This window comes from Pelodiscus sinensis, unplaced genomic scaffold (genome assembly GCF_049634645.1).
Source record: "Pelodiscus sinensis isolate JC-2024 unplaced genomic scaffold, ASM4963464v1 ctg34, whole genome shotgun sequence".
Lineage (NCBI taxonomy): Eukaryota > Metazoa > Chordata > Testudines > Trionychidae > Pelodiscus > Pelodiscus sinensis.
In genome coordinates this window covers 5,397,362-5,420,778 of record NW_027465849.1, presented here as the reverse complement: position 1 = coordinate 5,420,778, position 23,417 = coordinate 5,397,362, and the positions used below count along the sequence as shown (strand labels likewise).

At 53.8% G+C, this 23,417-nt stretch overlaps 1 protein-coding gene across 2 annotated transcripts in view; it reads left to right on the top strand.

Moving 5' to 3' along the window:
• The window catches only part of NPAS1 (neuronal PAS domain protein 1), a 118,248-nt gene that overhangs the window by 30,418 nt on the left and 64,413 nt on the right, over positions 1-23,417 (top strand). The window contains exon 1 of one of the 2 annotated variants that reach the window (XM_075915361.1): positions 14,688-14,996. The exons of the other annotated variant lie outside the window; for it this stretch is intronic. The gene's annotated coding sequence lies outside the window, so the exon portion shown is untranslated. Of the gene's footprint in view, positions 1-14,687; positions 14,997-23,417 lie in introns of those variants that run through there. 2 annotated transcript variants of the gene reach the window in all.

Sequence of the window (23,417 nt, the reverse complement as noted above, 5' to 3'; positions counted from 1 at the left end):
TGCGATGCTTTTAAGGGGAGGAGGGATGTGGTTTTCAGAATGTGCTAATCACTTGCCCTCTGAAAATCAGCTCCTTCCAGGATTATAACTTGAGACCTCTTACAATGACCTCTCCAAATTGGCTCCTGTCTGTGCATGCACCAGTGCCCTCTGCTGGATGGGATCAAAACTGCTCACCTGTGTGTCATAGGCCCCATACTGCTAACAGCTAATGGCGATTCTCCTTTAGCACAAGTGGCAGGGCCTGGGATTGTGACGCAGTGAGATCTGAGTGCGAGTGCAGCCGTGACATTCTGAGTAATCATGTACTTAGCGCGGTGACTCACAGGTACTTGTAAGGCGCCATCGGTCTGCTGAAATGCAGCAGAGTCTGGGTTGCACGGTTTACTGGAAGAGGTTGAATAATTTATTATTGAAAGTGGCTGAGGAGGTGGGTGGGCGGGAGATAGTGTTTATCTGCCTTAAACAGCCCCCACCTGAGCACCTCCCAGCAGCTCCGGAGGCACGGCAGCGCCTATTATCCCCATTGTACAGAGGGAAAAACTGAGGCACAGAGCGGCTAAGTGACTTGCCCAGGATCTCGCAGGCAGTCTGTGATGGACCCGGGGATTGAACTCACCCATGTCAAATTCTCGAGTAGCCGCCTGAAGACGGGACAATCCTTCCTAGCCCTAACAGGCCGAACGTTCCTGGTATCGGACGCCCAGCTGTCCTGAGCCTGGCTTGTCTGGGGGGCCACCTGCGTGCAGCCTTTCTTTCTGGACCACCCTTCCCTTTGGCCTGTATTAATACAGCCTTGCTGTGGGCCATACGTGTGGGAAGAAATGTGTCCAACCAGGTGGAAACTCAGGACTCTTGGGTCCTGTTCTCAGTTCTAGCACTAGCTTGCTGGGTGTCCCACAGCAAGTCACTTCCCTGCTCTGTGCCTCAGTTTCCCCACCTGTAAAATGGGGAGAATGTTGCCGCTCTCTTTTGCAAGGCACTTCGAGAGCCATAGAGGAAAAGAGCTACAAAGCAGAGTGACGACTTCCTGAGCCCCCATGGGTGCTTGGCTCCACCCTTTCCCCCCAAACCCTTTTCCTGCTCTCACTCCTCCCCCTTTCACCTCCTGCATGCCACTGAACAGCAGGGGGTCAAGAGGAGGAGATGATTGGTGGGATCTGCTGGTGGGTGGAAAACTAGGGGTGGGGCAGGACTGCCGGTGGGTGTTCCAGTCCTGGAGCACACCCAGCGCCGGCGCCGGTGCTGGATCGTATTGAATATGAACGCATTTCAGTTTCCAAAGAGGTGTGTGTGGAACTCCTGGCCACAAGGGAATGGCTCAGCAGGAATTGGAAAAGGATTCCAGTGAGTCCTCAGGAGAGTCTGAGTTAACACCAAGGCTGGGGGGCGGGGAAGGGGGAAGGAGAATCACCCCAGGGCACAATTCATTGTTGCTTTGCATTTTGCACGGTGGTTTTCACAAGTCCAAAGGGGGGCGTGAAAGGCTGCTGCTGTACAGGAGGAGTAGGGCAGCAACGAACTAGGACTCTAGTAACATAGGAAGGGACATACATCCGCATGCTCCAAGGAGGCACCGGCTAAGTGGGAGGGCCAGGAAGATAGTTTTGATAGCGGGAGGTTCTCTCATCCTGACAGCGGTTTTGCAGCTCACTATAAAGCAGTTGGTACTGGCCATGATCAGAGATGGGATACTGGGCTAGAATGGTCCGATCTGGCCTGGCAATTGACATGTTCCCAGCTGGGTTGGACAACTGGAAAGAGGAAGTGACCCTGGACAAAGTGAAACTGACTAGCTTTCATGTACTTGTCTTGAAGTGGGGGGGAAAAAGGGCGGTAGATAAATGCCTCTGACGCTTTTCTCATTTTAACCCTGCAGCCCAAGGCTGAGGGAGATCCAGTAGCTAGAAGCAGCAAGGAGATGCATTCAGGATGGAACTATGAAGCACATTTTTAACAGACAGGGGCTAACTCACCCTGGGTACCCACTAGCCAGCTCCACCCCCCGTCAACCCCTCCCCCCCTAAATTTTGCTGCTATTTTTGTTTTTTGGCTCAGTCTTTTTTTTTTGCTCAACAAGTTTTGCTGCTGGGGGGGGGGGGCGGGTGAGGGTTTCTCAAAAATCAAAAAGGGGGCGTGATGCCGAAAAGTTTGGGAACCACTGAGATAGGGGCAGGGTGCAGAAACGGCTGGGCGAGATTCCCCGCCATGGGTTATGCAGCAAGGCAGCTTTATTCCCCAGCCCCCAGGGGACAGAGCAAACCAGCAGAGTCCAACCTCCTGGGGGAAGGAGTCTCCTACATTCCCTTTTGCTTAATAGCCAGGCGAGGTGGTCGCAGGCTGGTTTATTCCGCACGGGGTGGAAAAAATTAGCAGGAATGTCGGAGGAGGGGCTGGCAGCTGGGGAGAGAGGGACATGATAGGAGCTGAGGACAGTGGAGTGAGAGGGGGCAAAGTCATGCAGAGCCTTGCAAGGGAACATACATTACATGGCAGCTACTGCTTGGCACTGACCATCAGTTTCTCTGTAAGCTGAGCATTTGGGCGGCCACCCAGGCAAGATTGAAATGCTGCCCAGCTGATTAGCAGAGTGCCCAGAACCAGCAGCATGTGTTTCTGCTGGTGGTGCACACCTGCACATACCTAGGTGCACAGAACAAAATTTATTCTGCACACGGATGAAAAATTGAAGGAGGCCTTGCTGGTCCCTCCAAACTCCTCTGTGGAGAGGCTTAGAATTGGATCTGTGGAAGCACCGTGCTGATGCATGTACACCGTTAAGTGGGGGGGCTGAGCAAAAGAACCCATGTGGGTGCCTGCAAATGCATGGCTATCTGCCTGATGTACCCATTGAGGGTTAACGGCTGCTCAGCGGTTAGGGGAGGGGACGCTTGCCAGAGACACCTTCTGCTCCCAGCTGGTGGGGAGTGAAATCTCTTCCCTCCCAGGCAGACAAGTTGCTTAAAACCCCCCAGCCCCATGTGGATTGTCTTGTAAAGGTGAATGGCAGAGACCTGGCCCCGCTCCAAGTACAATTACCAGCCTCTCAATCTAATTGACCCAGATTGTCCAGACCGCTTGGCGCAAGCCGAGAGTCGTGTCTGCATCACCCAAGAACCTGTTCTAGAAGCACAAGATGCAAAGCCCCTAGGAATGTCTGTCCCCTTGCACTGCCGGCATCGGGGCAACGGGAGGGCAAATCTAAGCCAGTCTGTTCTACCCGTGCACCACAGTGGTGCAAAGGGGGGTGCGTGGCACGGGAGGATCCAGCGACCTCCCTCCCCCGATGCAAAGCACCAGACAATTGGGGGCTGGGTGTAGACAGCGATACAGTCAATTCAGGATTCACGGGGGTGGCGTCCTGACAGGTTTCCTGTTCTGTCAAGCGGCCGCCTGCCTACACTTTGGGATGCTCCCTCTGGATATGGCGCCAGCTCTGCACAGCGTAACAGCCTTCACGGGAGCCCCCAGAGGCCACAGACTCCGACGACATCGGAAGGCACCCGGGTCAGGCTCACTGTTGACCATTAATAGGTGTCGGTTACCAGACGGCCTCCGAGTGCCCTGGACAATGGACACAGCCCAGTCGATAGTATGGATTCATTATCGCCCCCTAGGCCGGCCAGAGAGTCAAGCTTCCCCAACATTTAGGCCGATGTTTCTTAAACTTTTTAAGACTGAGGTACACCAAACAATTTTTTTTTATGAGGAACACCAAAGGTCGGGGGGAGAGGGAGGAGGAAAGGGTTGGAAGGAAGTTATTGAGGGGGGGAAAAAGGTAGGGGGAAAGTTACTGAGCAAAAAAAAAAAAAGGTCACTTGCCCTTTAAGGGCGGCCATTTTGAATTCTGTTCTCCGCGGCACACCTCCGACTGCCTCGCGGCGCACCGGTATGCCACAGAACACAGTTTAAGAAACACTGATTTAGGCTATGTCTATACTACAAGGTTTTTGCGCAAAAACCGGCAGAGCGTCCATACCTCCAGCGTGTTTTTGCGCCAAAAAAAAAATACAGTCAATCGACAGGACAAAGGGCTTTTGCCGGTAGAGTTATTCCTCTCCCCACGAGGCAGAACTCCTTTTTGCACAACAGCTCTTGTGCAAAAAGGCAGGTGTGGACGCTTCACAGGGGTTTCTTGTGCAAAAAGAGCCTATCACAAAAAGCACAGGGGGCATTCTGTGAATGGCCCTCAGAGCTTTCTCGCGCAAGAGCGTCCATGCAGTGTGCACGCTCCCTTGCGCAAAAGCACATCGCTTCTGTGATGAGCTTTTGAGGTGTGGACGGCCTTTTGCGCAAGACTTTTTTTGCAGAAGATCTCTTCGGCGAAAAGCTTCTTGTGCAAAACCCCTGCAAGGTAGACAAAGCCTCACACACAGAAAGGAGCAATCTATGCTACCCACCGTACGTATCCTCTGACGCACCAGTGATGCAGTTGCTGCCTCCCCTCGTACTTCCCTCCGAAGCAGTCGCTGCCCCCTGCTCTGTTTTCACTCTTGTTGCCTCAAGCTATTTTATCAGGGACTCAGCTGGGTGTCCCTGTGCTGTCCTGGTGGGTGTAGTTATACACTTCTTAGCAGTGCTAGCTGAGACCTGGACTTGCAGGCAAACATCTGCTTTCAACCCGGCCTCTCTTACTCACAACTCTTGCTCACGTTGGGTCAAGCACCGGGCCCAAGTTTTGGGCTCTTTCTTTCTCCGACAGGGCTCTGAACGATGCAGATGCTGCCCCTGTCCTCTTCTGGGGCGGTAGCATGCGGGCGGAAAAAGGTGCAAGATGTTGAAGGATCCAAGCAGTCTGCCCCCTCCCGTCTTGGGGGGCTGGGCGCTGCAGATTTTGTGCCCCACATCTGCAGACCAGAGAGGCCGCACAACAAGCTTTGGCTTTGGTGAGGTCACATCTGGAGTATTGTGTCCAGTTCTGGGCCCCCCACTACAAAAAGGATGTGGACGCATTGGAGAGGGTCCAGCGGAGGGCGACCAAAATGATTCGGGAGCTGGAGCATACGACCTCTGAGGAGAGGCTGAGGGATTTGGGTCTGTTTAGTCTGCAGAAGAGAAGAGTGAGGGGGGATTTGAGAGCAGCCTTCAACTTCCTGAAGGGAGGTTCCAAAGAGGATGGAGAGAGGCTGTTCTCAGTGGTGGCAGATGGCAGAACAAGGAGCAATGGTCTCAAGTTGCACTGGGGGTGGTCTAGGTTGGATATTAGGAAAAACTATTTCCCTAGGAGGGTGGGGAAGCGCTGGGCTGGGTTCCCTAGGGAGGGGTGGAATCTCCATCCCTAGAGGTGTTTAAGTCCCGGCTTGACAAAGCCCTGGCTGGGTTGATTGAGTTGGGATTGGTCCTGCCTAGGGCAGGGGGCTGGACTTGATGCCTCCTGAGGTCTCTTCCAGTTCTAGGATTCTAAGCCTTAAATGGCCTGACTTGTCCATGCCTGCCTCTGCCCTGCCTCTTGTCTCCACAGACAGCAGCCCCCCTGGTGCAGTCTAAATCGGTGTTTCTCAACCAGTGGTACCCTTAGGGGTACTCGGGAGAAGACAGGGGGTACATCAACACAACTGAAATTTGGAGAAAACTGAATTTTGGTTGTAAGTTTGACAGCGCTGTATTATTTTTGTACGTTTTACACCCAAAAATGTCATCGTCCGCCCGGCTATGATTAAGTTGTTTAAACAAATGTGTTTGTTTCAATGGTAGAAAAAATGGTGCGTGTCTGAAAACTGTAGGTACTGGGGGTACTTATAATTTTTTTAAGGGGTACTTTATAAAAAAAGGTTGAGAAACACTGGTCTCGGTAGATCTCGGGGGGGAGGGGGCAGGTGGCAAGGGGATATGTCAATCAAACCTCTTTTCAGGGGAAAAAAGGCACATTCTGCAAAACCAGACCGGGACGTGAATTCCTGTCCCTTTCGCCAAATTGTTTCAGCTGAAACAGACCCCAAAGCAACAGCTGACAAATCCAACCTGCTGCACTTTCACCATCTTAGCCAATAAAAACGTTTCTAAAAACGGTCAGGCTGTTTCATTTGACCCGAAACGACCTTTATTTTTTTTTAATGATCTGAAAATGTCGAACAATTGTCTTTTCGACCCAAAAAGGTTTTGCTCCTTGTGTGTTGCTTTTGCTTTGGTTTGGTTTTTCAGCATCGCCGGTAAACCCCAGTCTCGGTGATCAGCCCAGCGCGGATGACAGGCGCTGGCCAGGGAGAAGGCCCGTGGGGGACAGCCAGCTGTAATCATCCTTCTGCCGATCTTCAGTGATGGGCTTGGCTCCTATTACCGGGTGCAGGTTCCTGCCGGCACCTCAGGAGCCAGAACAGCTGATAACTCAGCTCACTCTCGTTGCTGCTCTTTGCCAAGCGTTTGGGAGCAGGATTTTAAGGCAGTTTACCTCTGCGAGCTGCGGCGCTTTTTGTGTGTGCTGGGGTAGGAACACGCCAACTGCCAAGCTGGATCAGAGCCAGCAGTCCCTCTAATTTTTCCATCTGTGTGTGGAATAAATTTTGTGATGCGCACCAAGGTATGTGCAGATGTGCACCACATGCTGTGGGCACTGCAAGCGCTCAGCTAGTGAGCTGAGGCTCATCAACGCTGGGAGCCCGTCTCCAACAGTGGCTTGCACCGGGCGCTTCCGAGGAAAGGGAACAAACCCCACAACCTCAACTACGAATTTTGGATAAGCAGACGGCATGTTCCTAGATGCCTAGATTCCAAGGCTGGAAGGGAAACCGTGATCTTCTGGTCTGATCACCTGGATACTCCAGGCCAGAGACTTTCCCTGCCGTGATTCCTAAAGCAGATCCTCTAGGAAAACATCCCGCCCTGAATTAAAACTTGCCATGGCTTGAGAATCCTTTCTCCATTCCCCCCCCCCCCCCCCCCCTGGTTTAAGTACGCTCACTGATAAAAATGTAACCCCGCCCCACAGTCGAGGGGGAGTCTCCCTCCCTGGGGGCGTTAAATCCAGAGGGGGCTGTTTATTAAAGAACATGTTTGGTTCCCTACCCTGTGTTACATGATCCCAGCTGTCCCTTCTGGCTTTGGGATTTGTGACTTACCTTAGGTCTCTCCCCCTGGTCTCTGGGAGAGGTTGGTGTAGGCCCTGGGGCAGGAGAGTTAATTAAAAGCTCTTCCAAGATTGTTCACGTGAACTTTGTGTCACTCTAACTAGTGTAGCTGTCAGGGGGGTGGGTGGGGAGGGATTTAGGGGTGCCACAGCTCCCCGCCTGGTTCCCAGAGTCCCGGCTGCCTCCCACGCACCGGGGTCTCTGCTGCTGGCTCCAGGCCGGAGGTCCCAGTGGCTGGCCCTGTGCATCGCAGAGGCTCTGCTTTGGCCCCACATGCTGGCAGATCTACAGCCAGCCCCATGTCCCTGCATGCCAGGTCTTTGCTCCCGGCCTCATCTGGGGGAGAGAAATGTCAGCACCCCCCCTCTTTAAAACATTCCCATGCCACTGAGAAGCACCCAGCGTGGGGAGGGGTGGGAAGGGGTGTTTAAGGGCTGGGGCAGGGAGGACTGGCAGCCGGGACGGCTTGCGCCAGTTGCAGACCGTGAGCGGCGCTGGGGAACTGGGCCTCTCGAGGTGAATGGCTCTGCATGCTCGGAGCCACCCGGTCCCCGTTTCCCAGGAAAAGACCATGACGTGGCTCTGGGCCGAGACCGCCGCCTGGGAGAGGGGCAGGGAGACAGAACTGCACTTCGGCCCTGATCCTGGGGTTCTTGAAAATGGAGCCTGGGTCTTGGCTTTATACTTGCTCCCAAAGGCAGCCTGTCCGGCTACCCACCCCCCAGCTATTGCCGTCAGCACTGGCAGCCAGTGGAGAGTGCCCCCTACTGGCTTGCCATGTGCTGCCCTGGGACACTGGGGCCAGCTAGGACTGAGAGGAGAGAGCGCCCCCTACTGGCTCCCTAGTGCTGCCCTAGGACATTGGGGCCAGCTCGGACTGAGGGGAGAGAGCGCCCCCTACTGTCTCCCATGTGCTGCCCTAGGGCATTGGGGCCAGCTCGGACTGAGAGGACAGAGCGTCCCCTACTGGCTCCCTAGTGCTGCCCTAGGACATTGGGGCCAGCTCGGACTGAGGGGAGAGAACGCCCCCTACTGGCTCCCTAGGGCATTGGGGCCAGCTCAGACTGAGGGGAGAGAGCGCCCCCTACGGGCTCCCTAGTGCTGCCCTAGGACATTGGGGCCAGCTCGGACTGAGGGGAGAGAACACCCCCTACTGGCTCCCTAGGGCATTGGGGCCAGCTCGGCCTGAGAGGAGAGAGCGCCCCCTATTGTCTCCCATGTGCTGCCCTAGGGCATTGGGGCCAGCTCAGACTGAGGGGAGAGAGCGCCCCCTACTGGCTCCCTTGAGCATTGGGGCCAGCTCGGACTGAGGGGAGAGAGCGCCCCCTACTGGCTCCCTTGAGCATTGGGGCCAGCTCGGACTGAGGGGAGAGAGCGCCCCCTACATGCGCGGCGCCTGCTGGCACAGTACCCCCTAGGGCCGTATCGAGGTGCTGGGGTTAAGTCACTTGGAAAGGCAAGTTAGTTTCTGCCGCCCCTCTCCTGCAGAACCGTGGGGCTTTCCCTTGGCTGCCTCCCCGCTGGGGTTGCCAGCTTGGATGGAAGCTGTTCCCGGAGATTTTTTCCCAACAGGTCCTCGTGTCATTTCTTAACACCTCCTCTTGCACTCTCCAGGATCGCTCTCCCTGCCCACCGGGGGCTGGGGTCCCGTTCAGGAGATCCTGGGGCCGTCTGGGAGGGTTGGCAAGTGTACGCCCCGCTAAGCACTTGCCAACATCACCGTACGACGGATGAGTGGCGTCCGAGGGCAGGGCACCGGGGCAAGCGGGCTGCAGCAGCTCACGAGAGCTGGTGTCACAGGATGGACACCATGGGTGGGGCAGGGTGGAGAGCTGGTACCTGGATTGTCCACCCTCGGAAGGGGGTTGGGACACAGGAGCTTTCTGGGTGTCTGGCTGGGAGTCTTGCCCACATGCTCAGGGTTTAGCTGATCGCCATATCTGGGGTCGGGAAGGAATTTTCCTCCAGGGTAGATTGGCAGAGACCCTGGAGGTTTTTCGCCTTCCTCTGTAGCATGGGGCACAGATCACAGCTGGAGGATTCTCTGCATCTTGGGGCCTTCAAAGTATGTAAAGGCTTCAATATCTGAGATATAGGCGAGAGGATTATTCTAGGAAGGGGTGGATGAGATTCTGTGGCCTGCACTGTGCAGGGGGTCAGACTAGATGATCATAATGGTCCCTTCTGACCTTAAAGTCTATGAGCTTGGTGAACAGATGGCCTCTGCTGCAAGCAGAGCCAGGCCAACGGCGGCAGAGAGTTTGGAGTCAAGGCCCTGCGTTGGGCTTGCTGTAAACCCTGGGGACGGATAATATCTTGGCAAAGCAGGAGAGATTCTAAGGCATGACGGGCCTTACTCACCCCCAGCGTATGTACCAATCACCCTAGATCATCACAGTGTAAGGCAGAAGGTCTCAAGTTAATGGTCTCAAGTTACAGTGGGGGAGGTCTAGGTTGGAGATTAGGAAAAACTCTTTCCCTAGGAGGGTGGGGAAGCGCTGGGCTGGGTTCCCTAGGGAGGGGGTGGAATCTCCATCCCTAGAGGTGTTTAAGTCTCGGCTTGACAAAGCCCTGGCTGGGTTGATTGAGTTGGGTTGGTCCTGCCTTGGGCAGGGGACTGCACTCGATGACTCCTGAGGTGTCTTCCGGCCCTAGGATCCTATGATTCTAAGGGATCAATTGGAGGACATAGTCCCCCCACTCCCCAGAAGCAGCCCTAGACTAGCTGCCAGCAACCGGCACCTTAGGCAAACCATGCAATCAGCACCCCCACCTCCAAACCCCTCAATGATATTGCACCACCATTCAGTGCCCCATTGCACCTCATTTAACTTGGCGCCCGAGGCGACTGCCTCCTTCACCTATATGGACAGGCTGCCCCTGCCACTGCCAGCCCATATCTTGTGGTGGAGCTAGCACAGCTCCCTTTAGCAAGCACCCTCTGATCCCAGAGGAAAGACACCGGGTGATGGAGCATCCCCTGCCCCACCCCGGGGCATGTTGGGCAGTGATTCCCCCTCCACCCCGTTCCAAGCTGGCACCTCCGTTTCCAGCCTGCTTTTGACCAGCCGTCTCCTGGCCGTCTGCCTTCGTCGGCTCAGCTCAAGCCTCCGCCACAGTCAGGTGCTTGTGGCCTGTGCGATCGGGTTCCTTGGCCAACTCGCCCGGCTGAGTTTGCGCGAGGCAGTTTTGCTGGCCTGGCCTGCGGGGCCGGGAGGCGTGAGCCGCGTACGCTGAATGCACGGCTGGCTGAGCGGATCGACGCATTCACGGGATAAAAATATCCCGCATTGTTCGGCAGCCGCGGCTCCTCCTCCGAACAGCAGCTGCTCCCTGAATAGGGGGCTGGCTGGCTCAGGACCTCAGCAGCGGGATGGGGAGGGGCCCGGGCTGTTGCTGGGAGCGGCGACGGTTTTCATGGCGGCGTGAAGTGAATCTGAGGGGGAGGTTGCCGCAGGACTGTGAAATCTGCCACCACAGCCCTCTGGTCTGGTAGCACCAGCAGAGAGACTGCTCAGGGCGGGGCTGCCAGGCCTTCGGTTTTCGGCCAGATCACGTGGTCAAACAGGGACCCTGGGGAAACCGGGCAGCAGAGTTGACCAGGCCTTTGAAAGTCCAGCCAGCGGTGCAGTGGGGACCAAGGCCTGCCCTGGTTCTGCGTGGCTCCCAGAAGCAGCCGGCATCCAGCACCCAGCACCCAGGTGTGAGGGTGTGTCTGCCCCGCCCCAAGCACCGGCTCTGCAGCTCCCATTTGCTGGAACTGTGGCCAATGGGAGCTGCGAGGATGGTGCCTACAGGTGCAGGCAGCACACAGAGCCCTCTGGCTGCCCCCCACCCCCTCCCGCCAAGCCGGAGAGACATGCCAGCTGCTTCCTGGCCATTCCCTGAGGTACGCGCTGCCTGGAGCCTGCACCCCAAACCCGCTCCCACATCGCAACCTCCCGCCCCAGCTTGGAATCCCCTCCCACTCCCAAACTCCCTCCCAGAGCGCACACTCGGGCCTGCCCCCCAACACCTGTCCCTGCCTCAGCCCTGAGCCCCCCTCCCCCAACCTCCTCCTCTCCAGCCCCACCCCCATCCTGGGCCCCAACCTCCTGCCCCATCCCTGAGTCCCCCCCACACTCTAACCCCCTCTGCCCAGCCTGGTGTCCTCTCCTGCAAGTCACCCCCTGCCTCCCTCAGTAAAAGTGAGTGAGTCTGGGGGAGCAATGGAGAGAGGGGGGAATGGAGTGAGTGGAGGCGGGGCTTCACAGAAGGGGCGGGGCATGGGTGTGGCCTCAGGAAAGGGGCAGGCTCAGGATTGGGGTGAGGGGCTTGTGGGCAATGAGAAAGTTGATAGCCCTAGTTAAGGACCAGGTCACGGGTGGTCACGCCTAGTGGTTGGAGCCGGTGGCAGCCTGCCTACTGACAGCAGGACTTTGTAGGCAGGTGCTGGAGCCAGGGTTGCAGCTAGAGTCAGGAACAAGGAGTCAGGGGTCAGAGCCGAAGCCAGGAATTGGAGCTGGGGGTCAGAACCGCGGTACGTGGCGTCATGATGGGCTAAGGCTGCGTCCCGGGTGCGAGCAGGGCTGGGAAAATGGAGGGGCAGGAGCTATCGCAGCTGGGAGCAGCCCGCTGGTGCGGGGGTCTGCTCGTCCCTCACTGTCGGGCTGCTGGGCCAGCCAGATCCCAGCCATGTGCGGTACACAGCTGGGTAAGCAGGCCAGCTGCAGCTCCTTAGCCAGACATAACCCGGAATCCAAGGGGCACGGCGCTGGGCCTGCGCTCTCACCCTGCAGCCCGGCCGGCCGTATCCAAATCCCAGCGACATCAAAGGCTTTTCCCAGCTGCTGGCTCCGTCCAGGGGCTGTGCCCATTTTCAGGCAGGCAGCCTGGGCTGAGCTCCTGCAGAACGCACCCCAATGTTTCACCCAGTGGCCTTTGCAGGGAGCCGGTAACTCATGTCCGACTGAACCATGATCCTACAAAGCGGCCAGTCTGGATCTGGAGCCATGGAGAGACGGAAACACCCCCCCACACACACACACACACACTTCCCTTGGGAGCGTGCTCCTCTGAGTAATCGCCTCTCTCAAAACTGGGTGTCATTTTTCCAGTTTGCACGTGCCGGGCTTTAGCTTCTGGCCGTTGGTTCCCGCGCTGCTTTTCCGTGCTAGCGTACGGATCCCGGGAGGCCCCGGGGTTTGTTCCCCAGGAAGGCTCCGGGACAAAGTAAACAAGTCGCCTTTGAAGCTGCTTGTTGAGTTGAGCTCCGTCACTCCCACGGCCTTTTAAAAGCACAGACACCAGACCTAGATCCCAGCATCCGTCCTACCAATGGGATAGACAGAGGGAGAGTCACCTTCCTGCTCCCCCCCATCTGTTCCGACGTCCAAGCGTCCCCTTAGGCCTTTTTGCCCCCAGCCTCACACTTGGGAGCTCATGATCATTGCTTGTCCTTTTCAGAGGCTCTGCTTTCCAGGTACAGGTCCTAGGGCTCAGACCTCACCTGGAGGATGCCCAGCAAGGACAGATCTAGCTGCTTTTTTTTAACCAGCACTGAACCCTGCTTTGCAGAAGTGACCTGTTTTGTGAGCAGCCCAGGCCAGGGACCAATTATTGATGCCCCAGCTGGGGAATTCAGGGTTGGGAGGCCTGGAGTTTATTTCGGACTCTGCCACTGAGCAGCTGTCCTTGGGCAACTCACTTTACTGCTCTGTCCTCAGTTTCCCTGTCTATAAAATGGGGGTGATGCTAATGGCCTCCTTTGCAAAGGGCTTTGAAATCTGCTGGCAAAAAGTGTGATATAAGATCTAAGGGGTGTCATCTGTGTTACGGGGTCCCAGGTCCCAAAGGACAGACCCTGTGCAGAAGGGCTTTCAGTCAAAGACACACAGGAGCTGGGGTAGGCAGTGGAAAGTTTATCTGGCCACATTGCAGTAGCAACATGAAGAGGTAGGGGTACCCTTGCTGCCTGCTACCTGTTCCAAGCTCTTATTAGTTCATTGGAGGTGTTATTAGTATGCATTTGTATTGTGGTAGCATGTAGGAGCCCTCGGCACTGTACCAGGTGCTGTACATTTTTGTTATTACTAGGTGTATTATGGGAACACATGGCCCAGGATCCCTTGTGCTAGAAGGCACTTTATATTTTATTGCTATTAGATATATTACGGTAGCACCAAGAGACTGAAGTCAAAGACCAAGATGCTGTTACACTGGCCTGTACATGTTTGTTGCTATTAGGTGGCTTACGGTAGCACCTAGGTGTGCTCCAATCATGAACTAAGCCCCCATTATGCTAGGTGCAGAACGTTTTCCCAGATATTAGGAGTATTATGGTAGTACTTGGGAGCCTCTGTCATGGCCTAGGTCCCCATTCTGCTAGCAGGCCCTTTATAATTTATTGCTAATAGGTGTATTGTGGTCGGAGTTAGGTGCTGCAGTCATGGTTTCCTTGTGCTAAGTGCTGTGCATGTTGTTTCTATTGGGTGTATTACGGTAGCACTCTGGGGCTGCCGTCATAAATCAGAGCCCCATTGTGCTAGGTGCTGTACATTTTATTTCTATTAGGTGTATTACGGTAGCACCTAGGGGCTGCAGTTGTGGCCCAGGTCCCCATTCTGCTAGAAGACACTTTATAATTTATTCCTAATAGGTGTATTATGGTAGTAGTTGGGTGCCGCAGTCCTGGCCCTGGGTACCATTGTGCTAGGTGCTGTACATTTTATTTCTATTAGGTGTATTACGGTAGCACCCAGGGGCTGCAGTCATAGACTGGGGCTTCCCTGTGCGGGGTGCTGGACAGACACACAATGTAACAAAAAGCCCTGGCCCAAGCCGCCATGCGGCTCTTTAAGCACAAGCTCTGATTCTCCGGGAATCGAAGGATCCTGCAGCTGGGGGCGGATAAAGAAGCCGCCCCCCGCACCAATATCATGATTCAGACCAGGAGAGCTGCAGAGTCAGTAACCAGACCTGGTGTGGGATTCATTTTCTAAGCACAAGCTTCCGTCTGCCTCTGCCCATCTCACTGGCCCGCCAGCCTGGTCAGCATCCCAAGGTGTGGCGGGACAGCCGGACAATGTCCAAGAGTCAGACATGTCCACTTCCCGCTTCACAGTGGGGTCAAGGCAGGGAGGAGGGGTGTCGCTGCCCCCGGAGATCTTGTAGGAACACAGGCAGCATGAACTAAGCCCTGCCTCTTTCATGCCAAGTAGAATATACTGCTCAATTATTCAGCAGTGCTGGCTTGAAAAGGAAGGGCTCTGCTTGCGGAGGGGGAGGAAGGAAGCAAGAAGCCTTTTAAAGAGAATCTCTGTTTGGGGAGAGAGCACACTGAGCACACGCACACATAGACGCGTGTGTAACCCACACACTTACTGTGGTTCACTGACCCATGCAGTGGCTCTTAGACCACAGCAACAGATAAGCCCAAGAGACCTCTACAGCGTGCACTAGGAGGCAGCTGGCTTATAGCTCAGAGGCTCCTATACTGAGGTCCCAGGTTCAAATCCACATGGTGGCAGTTACATGTGGTCTCTTCTGGTTGCCTTGAGGGTGGGACTAGGAGGAGCCAAGCAAACAAACTTTGAAGCCAAAGCCCTGAGTTCCGTGTCAGGGGAGGAAAAACTCAAAGAGGGAACCTAATCACTTCCCCTTAGAGAAAATCTCCCTTGGTCTTGGTATCTTTTTATTTTCCAAAGCTCTGCTCTGCTAGCTCAACTCCCAGATATGGGCTGGATGCGGGAACACCTGCATAAGTGGGAGCTCTCCCGCCCCCACCGTCGATCTAATCGACATCGCTTCACCGATGCAAATAGCGTCGCTGAAGTCGACGTACTTACCGTGGCATCGTCTGTGCGGGACCGTCTTTGTCTAGGCCAGCATCGAGAGTGGCCTGAATTTCTTTCGTCAGAACCTCAGATTTGGCGACACCGGAACGTGGCAAAGGTGGGTCGGTGTCGACAAAGGCACTGTGTTGACAAGTCTTCCAAAAACAAGGGGGAGAAAAAGTTTTGGCTTTTCGGTTCAAAGTGACTTTTTGTTTGGGAATGTCTTTCCAGCGTGCTTGTTTGTGTGTAACTAAGTGTTTTGTTTCAAGTGGAACAGAATGTTTTCTTCGCCCAGAAATGATTTTTTTCTGAACGCCCCGGGAGCTAAAAAGCCCACTATGATCCCTGGGCTTGGGGGGGATCAGTCTGGCACATTCCTTCCAGCAAGTGGAACGTCTCCTTGGAGCGACCCTCCGCTAAACCCTTGTGATTTGTGTTATGGTGGTAGACCTCAGAGGGCACCGCTCCCTGTCCCACGCCTATGTGGATAGAATAAGTTGGGTATCCTTTTGGTGGCAGCTAAAATGTTGCATTGCTCCACCGATTGGTTGGACAGCCGGTGTTTCTTGCCTGTCCTTCCGGCCTCACGACAGCGGCAATGGTGAGAGGGGGAAACTGAGGCACAGAGAAGCAGTGCTGTGATTTCACTGTTGTTCTGTCCTTTGCCTAAGACTACACTGAGCTAGCAGAAGAGCGAGGAATAAAACCCATGCAGCCTGGATTCCCGGTGCCTCTGCTCTACCCACTATTCCTTTCCGAGAGCTGGGATAGAACACAGGAATCCTGCCCCATTCTGCACTGCCTTGACACTGGGCCTGCCCTTCTACCATCTCTAACCGCTAGACACCACTCCCTTGTTAGGGCCAGGAATAGAACCCAGGAGCCCTGATATGCCTGCCCCTGCTCTAACCACAAGGCCATGCTACCTCCAAATCTATGCCGTTGTGGAGCTGAGGGGCAGTGCCTGATCAGACAAAGATGGGACATGCCCCAGCTCAGACCTGACGGCGGCTCCACTCTCGTTCTCCTGCCCCAGCCACGGCATGAAACTTGGCATGAATTCTGCATGCAGCGAGAGGGGGCTTTTTAAAGGCAACTCGGAGATTAAGCCGCGCGTTCGCCGGCGGGGCAGCCGTTCCGATCCTTGCGCAGCCGAGGGCAGAAATCGGGGTTGGATCGCGGCCTCGTTAGCTTGCTTCCCCCTGGCTAGGCCGGGCTGTCTGTGCGCTGTGCAGCCAGCGGAGGGAATTAACCCCAGCGCTGCTGGCTGGAATGGAGGGCCATGGAGATGAAGAACGTGCCTTTGGCAAGGGGAGGTGGCCCTGCCTTAACTTCCCAGGGGGCAGCCCGAAGAGCCCAGAGCGCAGGGGGTGGACGGGCTGGTGTCTGGCTCACGCTGCTGGAGGAACGGTTCCAGATGTACTGTCTCGGAGGGGTAACCCCAAGGCCTCACACAAGGGCAGGCTCTCAGTGACTCTGAGCCCTCCTAGGACCCCCTCCTGAGAACCCCCAGCTGGGGGACACTCTGGATCCGAGCCCCACACTCCCTCAACATCCCCTCCTGCAGTCGCCTGTAGCTCCCTCTTCACCAGCGCTGAGTGGTTGTGCAAGCCGGCCGCCCTCCCTTTGGTTCACCAGTGCCAGCCTCCTCCCCCCGCCCCGTGCGTTTCACACTCGCCTTGCACACTGGTGCAAGGAATCATCCTAGGGGCGCGGATACCAGAGTGGGTCGTGCCCCAGCGGTGGCTAGAAATCAGGGCCTGGCTAAGTGCGGGGGCGGTCACCAGGGAAGCGGGGAGGGTGCAAAGGCAGTGAAACCTGCCTGCTCAGAAGGCTGCAGGGCCTGGCGTGGGAGCTGCCCAGAATTAAAAGGCTGGCGCTTGGCAGTGCAGGGCCCTGGAGCTGGCATGTGGCGGGTGGACGTCAGCCAGGCTGTTCTGCTGCAAATAGCTACTGGCCGGACTCTGCTGCCGCCCAGACACCATCGGCGGGGAGGCCACGGGCTGGAAGGGCCACGGAACAAGACCGCCATGGGGGAAGGTGCCCTGCTGCCATGCACCTGTGGCTGGGGTACCCATTTTCCAGGGCTGCCAGCCGCTCCCCTCCTGCCGGCCTCTCTGCTCTGGTGCTCAGAGGTGGTGGCCAGCACAGACAAGACCCCCGGCTCTGGCAGGGCCTGGGCTGTCGGGCGCAAGCCCTGGGCTGAGTTTCGGAGACCTCCGGGAACTGGCCGTGCGCTTGCCTGCCTTCCTGGGCAGCCACAGGTTGGGCAGACATTAGAACTGGCAATGGGGAAACGGGCCGGGCCAGCTCAGAGGAGAGGGCTTTGTGAGTAGGGGAGTGGGACTGAGTGGTTAGAGCAGTGTGGGAAGTGGGTGGGGAGAGCAATGCTGGGTAGGAATGGGGGGGCTGCTATTTAAGGCACTGGGGTTCAGGTGTTGTCTCTGCTACAGCCTCCCTCTGTGGCCTTGGGCCTGTCATAGGGGGGACATGATTTAAAAACCAGCAGATCTGCGTTCTGTTCCACTGATCCCGGGCAAGTCACTTCTCTGCTCTGTGCCTCAGTTGTCCTCCCCTGTGTCTATTGCGCCTTTCAGACCATAATGTGAGCTCTTTGGGGCAGAGCCTGTCTGTTGAGGGTGGGGCTCTAGGTGCTACCGTAATACACGTAATAAGGGGGACCTACAGGCTGATGTGATCATATGGAAGTGTCCCTGGCATGGTGATGTCTCAGACGCTTAGCTCCTAAATTATGTGGTAACGCCCAGAGCCCAAGAGACCTCCGTCTAGTCTGATCTGTAAGTGCTCTCTCCTGGTAAGATGCCCCATTGCTCAGTGAAGAGGGAGAAACAATAGCAGGAAACGTGGAAATGGCAGAGGTGCTTAACGACTTCTTTGTTTCGGCTTTTGTCAAGAAGATAGATGATGACGGGATGCTTAACATAGTGAGTGGTAGTAGAAATGGGGTAGGTTTAGGCGTTAAAATAAAAAAAGAACAAGATACAAAATACTTAGAAAAGTTAGATGTCTGCAAGTCACCAGGGCCTGATGAAATGCCTCCTAGAATACTCAAGGAGCTGTTAGCGGAGGTATCTGAGCCTTTAGCTATCGTCTTTGAAAAGCCATGAAAGTCGGGAGAGATACCAGAAGACTGGAAAAGGGCAAATTTAGTGCCTAGCTATAGAAAGAGAAATAAGAACAACCCAGGAAACAACAGACCAATCAGTTTATCTTCTGTGCCAGGGAAGATAATGTAGCAAGTAATTAAGCAATCCATCTCCAACATCTGGAAGATAATAAGGTAATAATAAGGTAATAAGGTAAGCTTTCTTTGATAGGATATCAAGCCTTGTGGATAAGGGGGAAGTGTGGCCGTGGTATACCTAGACTTTAGTAAGGCTTTTGATATGGTCTCGCATGACCTTATCAAGAAACTAGGGAAATACAATGTAGGTGGGGCTACTATAAGGTGGGTGAGTAACCGGCTGGATAACCATTCTCAGAGAGTAATTATTAACAGTTCACAATCCTGCTGAAAGGGCATAACAAGTGGGGTTCTCCAGGGGTCTGTTTTGGGACCGGTTCTGTTCAATATCTTCATCAGTGATTTAGATGACGGCATAGAGAGTACGATTATTAAGTCTAGAGATGATACCAAGCTGGGAGAGGTGGCCAGGGCTTTGGAGGATCAGCTCATCATTCAAAATGCTCTTCGGTAAATAGGATGAAGCTGAATAAGGACAAATGCAAAGTGCTCCACTTAGGAAGGAACTCATACAGAATGGGAAGCAACTCTCTAGGAAGGAGTCCTGTAGAAAGGGATCTAGGGATCATAATGGACCACAAGTTAAACATGAGTCAATGTTCCAAGAGGTGTCACAAGGAGGAAGGCGAAAATTTGTTCCTCTTGGTTTCTGAGGACAGGACAAGGAGTAATGGGCTTAAAGTGCAGCAGGGGAGGTTTAGATTGGACATTAGGAAAAAATTCCTAACTGTCAGGGTGGTCAAATATTGGAATGAATTGCCAAGGGAGGTGGTGGAATCTCCCTCTCTGGAGATATTTAAGAACAGGTTAGATAGTCATCTGTCAGGGATGGTGTAGACGGAGCTTGATCCTGCCTTGAGGGCGGGGGGCTGGACTCGATGACCTCTCGAGGTCCCTTCCAGTCCTATTATTCTATGATTCTATGATTCTATGTGACACTGTTGCACAAAAAGCAAACATGATGCTGGGCTGCATTAACAGGAGTGTTGCGAGCAAGACACGAGGAGTCGTTCTTCCGCTCTACTCTGCGCTGATTAGGCCTCAGTTGGAGTCTTGTGTCCAGTTCTGGGCACCACATTTCAAGAAAGAGGTGGAGAGATTGGAGAAGGTCAAGAGAAGAGCAACAAGAACGATTAAAGGTCTAGAGAACATGAGCGATGAGGGAAGACTGAAGAAATTGGGCTTGTTTGGTTTAGAAAAGAGAAGAGAAGATTGAGAGGGGACATGGTAGCAGTTTTCAGGTATCTAAAAGGGTGTCATGAGGAGGAGGGAGAAAAATTGTTCTCCTTGGCCTCTGAGGATAGGACAAGAAGCAATGGGCTTAAACTGCAGCAAGGGAGGTTGAGGTTGGACATTAGGAAAAACTTGTTACCTGTCAGGGTGGTTAAACACGGGAATAAATTGCCTGGGGAGGTTGTGGACTCTCCATCACTGGAAATATTTACGAGCAGGTTAGATAGGAATCTATCAGGGATGAGCTATTCTAGATGGTGCTTGGTGCTACTAAGACTGGATTCAATGACCTCTTGAGGTTCCTTCCAGTTCTAGGATTCTAGGATTCTGTGCTGCCGCAGACGGGTGTGTTACAGTGAGACAGCTTCTAAAGACGGTTGCAAACATTTGCTCAATGCCTGTTGCCACTGGGGAAACTGAGGCACAGAGCTGTGACTTGTTGAACGTCACAGAGCAAGCCAAGGGCAGGGCTGCACACAGAACCCAGCAATCTTGGGTTCCTCACCCCCGCCCTGCACTAACCTCTAGACCCCATATTCTCCCTGAACCACCAAATAGTCCTAAGGAGTTCTGAATGCCCCCCAGCCCTCGGCTTTAACCTCTAGACGCTACTTCCCTCCCAGCGCCATAAGCCAAAACCTAGCATTACCTCCCCAATTCATCCTAGGACCAGGAAGCCTCCTGCTCTAACCACTACCCAGTACTCTCTTCTATAGCTTAACATTTGTGCTGAACAGAAGTGGATGCTAGAAACTTAGAATAAGATTTTAGCTCCCCTCTCCTTCCTCTGAACCAGTCCTTTCCCTTTAACAGACCAAGGAGCCATGGAATCCGAGACAAATAGCAAGGGCTCTTATTTTGGTGCTTTGTTACTTTAAGAGTTGGCAACTTTCGAAGTATTTAAAAAAAAAAAGAAGGTATTTTTCATATATGTATGCCCCCCCTTCCCTCCCTCTCCCTGCCTAGCAGCTTTCTAATTCCTACATTAAATGCTTTTAATTATAGGAGCATTCGGTCTGACCTGCGGGGTTATTTCAAGAGAGGCGAAATGAAGGAATTAAAGAAAATGACAGAGAAAATTGCGGCAATTAGCGGAGTTTGCATTGTTCGGCGTGTCTGTCAAGGGAGCTCTGTGTTTGTTAGTTACAAGTAAATTCATACAGATAACAGAGGGAGCGATTATAAATGCCATCTCGGCTGCAGCATGGTGCCGCAGCTATTTTATTATTATTATATTTTTTTTGTTTAATTCTTTGTAAAATAATATTTCTCCTTCAAAGCAGGGAAGAAAAAGGCTTGCACTTGTTCTGCCCCTCCCCCTCCCCCAGCCCTGCAGGGCATCATCTGTTCAGCGCTGGTCCTAGAGGTTAATTCCACGTCTGTCTGCTTCGCAATGGGAGCATTTTGCCCCTGTGTCAATGACGGCACGTTTAACAGAGATCGGCTTCTTCTTGAGATGGTCTGGGCTAGTGGTTAGAGCACTGAGTACCTGGCTACTCCCCTCCCCCCCATTTCTGCCACTGTCTTCAGGCAAATGTTTCCCCAGGAAAAAGTTGTGTTGCTTTCGGTTTGTGTTGCTCCCAGTTCTGGGAGAGAAGTGGTGTCTAGTGGTTAGAGTCGAAGACGGTTCTCGTCACAGCACACGTCTGGTTCCTAAAGCACATCTTCCGGGCCACAGGGTCAGGAAGGGGTTTTCCCCTCGCACTGCATTCTGGGAGATACTCTTTTTCTCGCCCTCCATTGAAACGTGAGAGATGGGACATGGGTCAGGGAGGTCCAGGGCTCTGACTCGCTCGTGTGCTCAGGGTCGAACTCTTGATGTGTGGGGTGGAGAAGGAATCTCCCCTCCAGGCAGGGCCGGATTAAGATCTCTAGAGGCCCTAAGCACTGAAAAGATTCTGGTGCCTCCCCCCATATGTAATTCAAAATAAAAACAATACTGTACCGTAAAATCTCATTTTTTTGTTGGTGCCCTTGCTTTGCTGGTGCCCTAAGCATATGCTTAGTCTGTTTATTGGGTAATCCAGCCCTGCCTCCAGGTCGTATTGGCAGGGGTCCGGAGGAGGGGGGTTGTACCTTCCACTGCAGCGTGGGGTGTAAGTCTCCTGCCCCGATTACTTGGGCAGATCTCTGTTAACCATTTCCCTGCCGTGGCGAGGCCTCGGACACTGGTGCCCCTTGGTCCGAGCGCTTATGAGGCCACCCAGGTGAGATTCCTGAGCTGCCTTGATGCCTCAGCAGAGCATCCACAGCCAGCAGCATGTGCTTCTGCCGGTGGTGCGCATGGCTTGGTGCACAAACAACGATTTATTCCACACATGGATGGAAAATACTAGCGGGAACTTTGGTGGGCATTTGCCTCGCCTCCTTGAGCTGTGATGCTTTCGCGCCTTTTTGGTTGTTGGGTTTAGGGTGAGGCAGCCTATGATGGACACCCACTAGGAGAATTTTGGCTCCCTTCTCCCTGATTCTACGGACCGAATCCAGGCTCTTGGAACCCTCCGTGCACTAGAAGTTTACATGGAGCCCTCTGAATTCCTGGAGGGCTAACAGGGCAGGGGGAGAGGAGCCTGGAGCCTGTCCCCAGCCAGGCCCCTGTGAGCCTGGGGATGAGGCCACCAATCTGTGGATCTTTCTGGGTCCCAGGCCTCTAGAACCCCGTGGCCAGGCCCCGTGGATGGCACAGTGAGGCATGGTGACAGTTGCAAATTCCCATGGCTAGCCAACAGGCACCTTACTCCACCTGCTCCTTTGGGCAGAGCCTGGCTTTTTCTGTGTCTGTACAGCGCCTGGTGCCATGCTACCTAACAGCTGTAATGTTGGACAGCCTCCATGAGTGGGGTTGCTACCGTAATGCACAGCTGCTAACACAATATGGTACTGGCTATTCACTGAGTGCCTAATGTTACCGTAACACACCTAATAGCAATACAAATGTACAGCACAAAGGAGTCCTGGAGCTCTAAGGGCTACTGTAATACACCTAATAGCAAAAATATGGACAGTGGTTGGCACAATGAGGTCCGGATACATAAGTGGGCGCTACCGTAATACACATAATAAACTGTAACATTGTTTATTCTGGACTGCTGGGTACCTCTGCAAAATTGGTTTTGCATTACCTGAGGGTGGCAGTGCGGAGGAGTGGATAGAGCGCTGATGTGAGAGACCTGAGTGCTCGTCTCTGCTCTGCAGGGGCCTGGCGGGAGATCTTGAGCGAGTAGCCCCTCTCCCCCGCCCCCGTGCCTTAGTTTCCCACACTGTAAAACAAGAAGAACCAAGTGGACTATAACCAGGTGATAGTGTTCATGTGAAAGCTTCATGGCACAGAAATGCTGATTCCGTGACACCAACTGCTGGTTTGGGTAAATTGATTAAGAAAAAAACCCTCCGAAAAATCGCAGTTTGCAATGATTTAATAATTCAAAACTGCCTTTGATTGTATGTTTTAAATGAAAAAAAAAAAGTCAGACGTGAAACAACATGTTTTGATTTTTGTCACATCAAAAGTTGATTCAAAACAATTTTTTCACCAACTTTTCAATTTGCCAGACAGGTCGAGCATTTTTGTTTTCAAACCAACCAAAAACATTTTTTTAAAACTTTTCAAAGTTCCCATCCCTGAGGTACCCAGCCCCCTGCCCAAGGCAGGACCAATTCCAACTCAATCAACCCAGCCAGGGCTTTGTCAAGCCGAGACTTAAACACCTCTAGGGATGGAGATTCCACTCCCTCCCTAGGGAACCCAGCCCTGTGCTTCCCCACCCACCTAGGGAAATAGTTGTTCATAATATCCAACGTAGATATATAGCCACTGCTATATTTACTGCTTCCCACATCTCTCATTGGCTGGGAACGGCGATCCGTAGCCAATGGAAGCTGCAATTATTCATACCTTCAGAGATGCAGGTAAATATAATGGTGGCACCCCCCCAGGGGCTAAGTCAAATGAACCACCTCCCGTTTTATCACCCACCCCTGCCATAAACGTTCATTTGACTGCTGGCCAGTCACCACAACACTCTCTCTGAGGCTCTTTTC